Raw genomic sequence first — 7500 nt, 5'->3', positions numbered from 1 at the left:
TCTCTCTCTCTCTCTCACACACACACACACACACACACACACACACACACACACACACACACACACACACACACACACACACACACACACACACACACAAACATTCTCATCTGTCTCATCTAATGGTCTGATTTATTCAGTGAGTCAGAAACAAAATACTGGAGAAAATATTACAGAGAATCTAGTGGTCTGACAGGAAAAGGGGGATGGGGCGGGGAGAAAAAAATGCCAATAGCGAATGGAATAATGGAACGATGGCAGATTGAGGAGGAAGAAAAAACAATGGCTGGCCATGACGACTCTAAACAGCCACTCCTCCCCCATGCCTACCCTCTGCCACCCACCCACCCACGCTCACCTCACACACCTGCCCCAGTCTCCCACATCACCGTGCGGGCTCAGTAATTAACACCAACAGAGGGAGGGGACTTTGGAAGGAGGTGGGTGGAGAGAGGGAGGAGGGAAGGGGGACGCAGATATTGACAGCAAGTGAGAGACACAAGAGAGACGGAAAGAGAGAGTGAGCGGTCTAGCTTAGCAAGACAGAGAGAGAGAGAGAGCAGGAGAGAAAGTGGACCACGAGAGAAAACAGAGAACGGTTGAGAGACACACGCAGAGAACTGCTGCGAGAGCGAGATAGTGTGCGAGAGGGAGAGAGAAAAAAAGAGAGAGGGAGAGAGAGAGAGAGAGAGAGAGAGAGGGAGAGGGAGGAGTGTGGAGCAGCAGAGGGAGCAGCAGGTCCGTGAGCTCAGCAGCCAGAGGGGGAATCAGAGCTGAAGGGATCAGTGTGGCTGCTGCCTGTGAACGAGGGAGGAACCAAGACAGCGAAAGAGAGAATTGACTGACAGAGAGAAAAGGCGAGAGAGAGGAAGACGAAATAAGGTAAGGATGCTTCAGCCTACATTGCTGTTACTATGAAGAGCTGCTGTGGCTCTACAGTCAGCCCTGCACTTGCATGCTGTGTGTGTTTCTCAATGTGTGTTCATGTGTGTGTGCGCTCATGCCTGCGTACGAGTTCTGGTGGTGGGTGTGGTGTGTATAAGCGTGTGTGTGTGTGTGAGAGAGAGAAAGTGTGTGTCTGTGTGTGTGTGGTATGTGATAATCTCATTCAAAGCGGATTTTTGCCCCTCTGCTGTGGCGGCCGACATATGCAAGCTAAAAGAAACCAGGCGATACGGAGCAGCACTGCAGATCGACTGCAGAGAGCGGAAAAACAAATGGAGAGGGAGGGAGGGAGAAACGAAGGGAGAGATGAAGAAAGAGAGAGAGAGAGAGAGAGGAGACGGAGGGAGGAAGAGGGTGCACTGAGGAAGTGGTTTTATGAAGGAAGATGGAGAGAGAGAGAGAGAGAGAGAGAGGGATGGAGAAAGGGGAGGAATGGAGGTATTTTATTTAGCGTGCTAAAGCATTGATGGCATTATTTTGATGATATGAGGTGAGGAGGTGGAGTGTGGTTGGGTGACAACTTGCGTTATAATGTCTGTCTCACACAGCTGGTACCTGTGTGTGTGCATGCATGTGTGTTGTTTGAGTGTATGTGTATGTGGGGGGGGGGGGGTCTGTGTTCGTATGTGGGTGTGTTTGTGTCTCTGTGTCTTTTTGTCTGCTTATGTGTGCATTTCTCTGTGTGTGTGTGTTTCTGTATGTATTTGTTTGTGTTTTCAAAACACAGTGTGAGAGAAATATGCCTATCTTTTAAATACATAATAATAATAATTATAATTATTATTTTCATTGCTGATTTTGTGTTGAAGTAACACTGAATGTTCACCGGAGATGTAAGATTATAAGTTATAGATAAAATTGTGCTTTATTTTTCTACACGAGAGAGAGAGAGAAAGAGAGAAAGAGAGAGAGAGATAGAGAGAGAGAGAGATAGATAGATAGAGAGAGAGAAAGACAGAGAGATGGGAGGCAGGAGGGTTGGGTTTTTGCCAGGTTCATGACAAGGCTTTTACTTCCTTTGACTACTTGAGCTATGCCTTGCATGCAAATCAGGAAACATGAACTGCTGCTTCTGTTACTGGTGTGTGTGTGTGTGTGTGTGTGTGTGTGTGTGTGTGTGGTACACACACATTAGGCTATGCATCTAATATGTTACCTGAAGTTCCACATAACATCTATGTGCATTCTATGTGTGAACTGATGACCAGTGTCCGTATCACTTTCCTTATTATTGTACTATTAAAGTTCAATAAGTAGGGATGTTGTAACTTTATTGCATGGTCTTTATTATGTTCTTGTGTTTTGAGTTTGAAAAGCTGGTGTTTACTGCCATTAGCGGGCCTTATGGTCTCCCACACAGTACCCCTGTGGCCCTGCCACGGAAACTGTGTCAACGGACACACTGAGAGTTCACTCAGGTTTAGCTATATTAGCAAATCCAGCCGCCCAACTGAACATTTCCGCTCTGGCATCTTGTCCATTCCCATGGTAGCCACACGATTAGTCTGCTAAAGTGTTTTTCACACAGCTGTGGAACATGGCCACAGCTCATGAGTGTATGTATAAGCCTTCTTTTTATGGGTGTTAATCTGTGCACTGTGCACATGCATACTGTATAGTGTGTGTGTGTGTGTGTGTGTGTGTGTGTTAATGTCTTAATGGAGTGATAACACGTAGCACAACAGGTGACTCTTAATCCTGTGTATCTGACATTTCCGCTTAGCTCGTATCAGTCTGTTGGTGTAACTTAATCTGGTTGTCTGTTGTTCTCTATCGCCGTGTGTGGGAGTCTGTGACAATACTCTTGGCAGCAGCTGACACTGGATCCAAAGGATTTTGCCTTTGAACAGGGCCAGACCCGATGACTCCAGGATCAGCTAGCAGAGGCAGAAACTGTCTGTCAGATGCCATCACCTGAGAAACGGAGTCAAAGCTGTGAGCTGGGATTTGGGTGAGCTCAGGCCCTCAGCACGTCAGCAGTCAGGTCCCCGCAGGCCCTCAGAAAACACTGCATGGGGGTTAGCATGTTTGCAGATTAGCGGCTTCCTGTTCGCCACTTGCTTTAGCCACGCAGGCAAAAGGGCGGAAGTCATTCAACTCAAACAAACCAAACTTCATTGGTGTCCTTCATCATATCCTGTCTCCAACTTAACTTTATAGCACCACCACCACCCCCCCCCCCCCCCCCCCCCCCCCCCCCCCCCCCCCCCCATCCAAATACTTTTCACCCAAGGACCTGACTGATGTAAGCACCAGCTGACTTCAAGCGTGACTCGTTTCCGTGAGAGCAGTCTTTACCAGGGCAGATGTACCGCATGAAACTGAGACCGGAGAGGAAGCTGCTAGTGCGTCAGCCGCTTTGGACTCCACTGAGTCCCAGCACACCCGCAGTGTCCCAGTTTGGCTGCCGTGTCACGCAGTGACATGGAGCTGAACTCAGGCGTGAGCCAGACCTCCTCCCCTGTTCTCTCAGACTTCAACCAACCAGCCGCAGTCTAGTCAGATAAGTAGGTGTGCACCATAATCCCATTGCACACCTGGAAAGGAAAAAGGGCTCTTGTGCTTATTGTAATATAGACACTTTTAGGGGTTTTTGAACATGATATGGGTCATATTTCTAGTATTTCAGTGGAAATATGCAGCCACACTGCTGTTGTATCCTAATGTCTCTATAGACCACACTGTGCCCACTGTATTTGTGTGAGGTTCACTATGTGTTTGTATGAGTGGGTTAATACCTCTGCCACTACGGTGAGACAGACACCGATCTGGGAACCTCCTCAGCTTATTGCCAGTGTTACGCAACAGTGGTGTGACCCCTTCCAGGGTCGTGTGTGTGTGTGTGTGTGTGTGTGTGTGTGTGTGTGTATGTGTGTGTGTGTGTAATCTCCTAACGGGATTGGGAGGAATATAACATTTATGCAGCAAAAGAGCATGTCAGGAAGGATGCTATTTTGGGGCTGAAAAGGTCATGTGAGGATTTACAGACAGCAAAGTGGCACTGCATAAGAGCTGGGTTAGGTACATGGTCCACTGTGAATGGACTTGCTCTGATAGAAGTTAAATTTGTCAGTTATATACAGAAAATATGATAAATTCCACGTGCTATTGATTGGAGACTTCACACAGCGGCCAATCCTCTCACTCTCACCTGCAAGTGCTCATACCCAACAACCTAGCCCAAGTACTATAACACAACAGGGTGCACTACAACCATTAATGTTTCGTTGAATTAGGCTCAACCTCCAGAAGGCTCAACAGTGGTGTATGGCATCCCAGACCCACCCCCTCCATACTCACAATGGCATAGGGTATATGTGAATACCAGGGACAACAACAAATACAACTCAGGATACACCACGGAAATATTTCACATGCATATCTCATTGTCTGAACGATGCACTGCCTAATTATCTATCTCATTATACCCTTACCCCTCTGGAGTACCAACCAAAGGGTAAGAATGGGTAATGGTAAGAATTAGACATGAACCCAGGTTGGGGTAAGAGAAAAGACTGGGATACACCTTAGGCAGCCAAACATCTTGCCACAACAGGCTTCTTCATGTAATACAGATTCATGTCCCCGAGTGAGCGCCTCAGTTATAACCACTGACTTGTTTTTCCAGCAGCCTCAGACAACTCCTTTAATCCTCCTCGTCCTTGAAAAAAATAAAAATCCAGAGCAGAAGTGTTGTGGTTGATTTAATATGGGAGACAAGGGAGACAAGGGTCCTTCCCAGGGAAGCAACATGGGAGGCAAGGATGTTTGAAGCTTCATTGTTTTTAAATGTTTTGCCAGTCAATTATGGATGCACATTTTGCATAACAATTTATAATAGATTAATGCAATGAACACCTTATTTGTATGCAAACAAATGTATAGTCTTGGTTTATTAGTACAATGTCTGTTAGTTCCGGCTACCTTCATCTGTGGTGTTGTCCACCCGGACCCAAGGACTGGGACTCAAACTCAGCAGTAAGCATGCAGCAGCACGTACAGAATCCGTGTACCATAATTACAGAATTCAGTACGCAATAGCCCTTTGTGTCTCTAATATCGTGCTCATCTATATGGACTGTGTCTGAGGGTTCCTCAGCATGGACCTTGGCATAGGCCTACCTCCACTACCTCTTCAGTGCCTGCTCTTGTGCTTCTGTGACTAGTGCTTTGATACTGTCTACCAGTGGAGATCTTCTGTGACTAGTGCTTTGATACTGTCTACCAGTGGAGATCTTCTGTGACTAGTGCTTTGATACTGTCTACCAGTGGAGATCTTCTGTGACTAGTGCTTTGATACTGTCTACCAGTGGAGATCTTCTGTGACTAGTGCTTTGATACTGTCTACCAGTGGAGCTCTTCTGTGACTAGTGCTTTGATACTGTCTACCAGTGGAGCTCTTCTGTGAATAGTGCTTTGATACTGTCTACCAGTGGAGCTCTTCTCCAGCCGCTGGGGGGATGTCCCCCAGTCAGACACCTCTGACATCCAGAACCCCAGTCTTTCTCCTTCCACGTGGTGTACAGAGTTTTGATGATGGATTTCAGAAGGAATCATCTGGACAGTGGGGCTCCTGTGTCTGCTTTGGGCTGGCTTGCTCACAGGGCTGAAATGGGAATCTAATGGCGGCTATTTCCTCGCTCCTCCTCCTTTTGATTGCTTGAATGTGTTTCTTTCCATTGTGCCGACTCTTCAGAATATCTCGTGTTTCTTGGAGCTATATTGCACAGTAGTAATATTATGATATTATGTATTAGGTGGTTACCAGCGCTTAGTTTCACTTGTGAGATGTTATAACTGATAAGACAGAAGCTCACTTTGGCTTATAGAGGAGTTTGTGTGGAGCAGGGATCTATTAAATGTGCGTATCCACCGAGTACACACACACACACACACACACACACACACACACACACACACACACACACACACACACACACACACACACACACACACACACACACACACTTTTCCCCCAGGAGATTCGTGTGAAATCTCCCCACTCCTCAGTAAGATGACCTCACCTCTGGGACCAGCAATGGGCCCAAAGGATGATGTCACCACTTCACAGAGAGACACAAGATGCTAAACACATTCAAACACACACACACACACACACACACACACACACACACACACACACACACACACACACACACACACACACACACACACACACACACACACACACACACACACACAGTCATTTATGCTACAGTCTCTACTCTGTCCATCTAAAGTAGGTGTTATGACTGACTGAGAGTTCCATATACACTTGTGGGAGTACACACACACACACACACACACACACACACACACACACACACACACACACACACACACACACACACACACACACACATCCTTGCAAATTTGGTTTCATAGTGCTCTGTTCTGGTGCCAAAAATAGCTTATAGGAAACAAACATCTCAGCACCAAAGTCAATGCTAACTCACTGAAGCTAACCCCTAAGGCCTTCCCCCATGCTAGTAGTAGATAGCTGCATCAACATACATACACTTGCATTGACACACTCAAAGACACCCAAAGAGCTAGAATACATGTGGTGAGAGCTCACTCATATGTGCTGTATGTGTGTGAGTGTATGTGTATGTGTATGTGTATATGTGTGAGTGTATGTGTATATGTGTGAGTGTATGTGTATGTATATGTGTGCGAGTGAGTTGGCCCATGTTTTTGTCTGATCTCACAGTGCTTCTCATTCCCTCTGCTGACCTCCTCAGCTTATAGATGGAGTTGTCAGATGTTCCCATTTCCTCTTTATCCGAGGCTCATGCATATTTCATCTGCTCTGGCCTCTCTGTTCTCTGTCCTGCACCTCCACTCTCCACAGCTGATGATGGGGGGAGAGTCTGCTCCAGCAGATCACGGCACAGTAGTTTTAAAGAAATACAGCATAGAAATGTGTAAGATTCTACCACCATTGCTTCTGATAAGACCAGTAAAGCATTTCTATCGTGTTATGTTTTCAACGCCACTGATGATACCAGTTACCCAGATTAGAGGTTTATGACTTCATGATGTATGATGTGTTGTAATGGGATGCTAGGTTGCTTATTGTGGATATACGCTATTGGGAAAGCACAAATAATGCGATGGAAACATATTTCCTCTCCCCAAACTTGCTTTTTATTATTTGGAAAAAAAGTCAGCTCCATGATTGACATGTCTGTGTCTGTGCGTCAGCCATTATGTTTCTTCAAAGTGATTCATATCACTGTGGATGACCACAAGATAGAAATGCCCCTTCTGTTTGCATGATAAGACTTTGATTTCACTAACTAGTCATTTCCATGTACGGCACGTTATGGACAAGTGATTGCTATGTTCTGTAGTCGCCCAGTGGGCTGAGAGCTGACTGCTTCCGGTTATCACTCTGACGCTTTAAAACCCAGTTAAAGTGGTGACCTTGTACTTCAGTCGATATCTATCCATTAAATATGTAACATGCTGTATACATCAGCCATAGGTTTCATGGCATTTTGACTTAGTGTCCATTAACAGCCTACCAAGTATTTCAAGGTTATTTAAACA

At 45.9% G+C, this 7500-nt stretch overlaps 1 protein-coding gene across 5 annotated transcripts in view; it reads left to right on the top strand.

The window, feature by feature from the left end:
- The first annotated feature begins 694 nt into the window (after positions 1-694).
- Positions 695-7500, top strand: part of mpp3a (membrane palmitoylated protein 3a) — a 26505-nt gene continuing 19699 nt past the window's right edge. For 3 of the 5 annotated variants that reach the window (XM_012825580.3, XM_031571313.2, XM_031571302.2), the window contains exon 1: positions 696-882. The gene's annotated coding sequence lies outside the window, so the exon portion shown is untranslated. Of the gene's footprint in view, positions 883-7500 lie in introns of all 5 variants that reach the window. The other 2 variants (XM_031571295.2, XM_031571291.2) reach the window with 1 other exon arrangement.

This window comes from Clupea harengus, chromosome 1 (assembly GCF_900700415.2).
Source record: "Clupea harengus chromosome 1, Ch_v2.0.2, whole genome shotgun sequence".
In the NCBI taxonomy this organism is placed as follows: domain Eukaryota; kingdom Metazoa; phylum Chordata; class Actinopteri; order Clupeiformes; family Clupeidae; genus Clupea; species Clupea harengus.
Note: the sequence above shows the minus strand (reverse complement) of the source record. Positions and strands in the feature narration are given on the sequence as shown.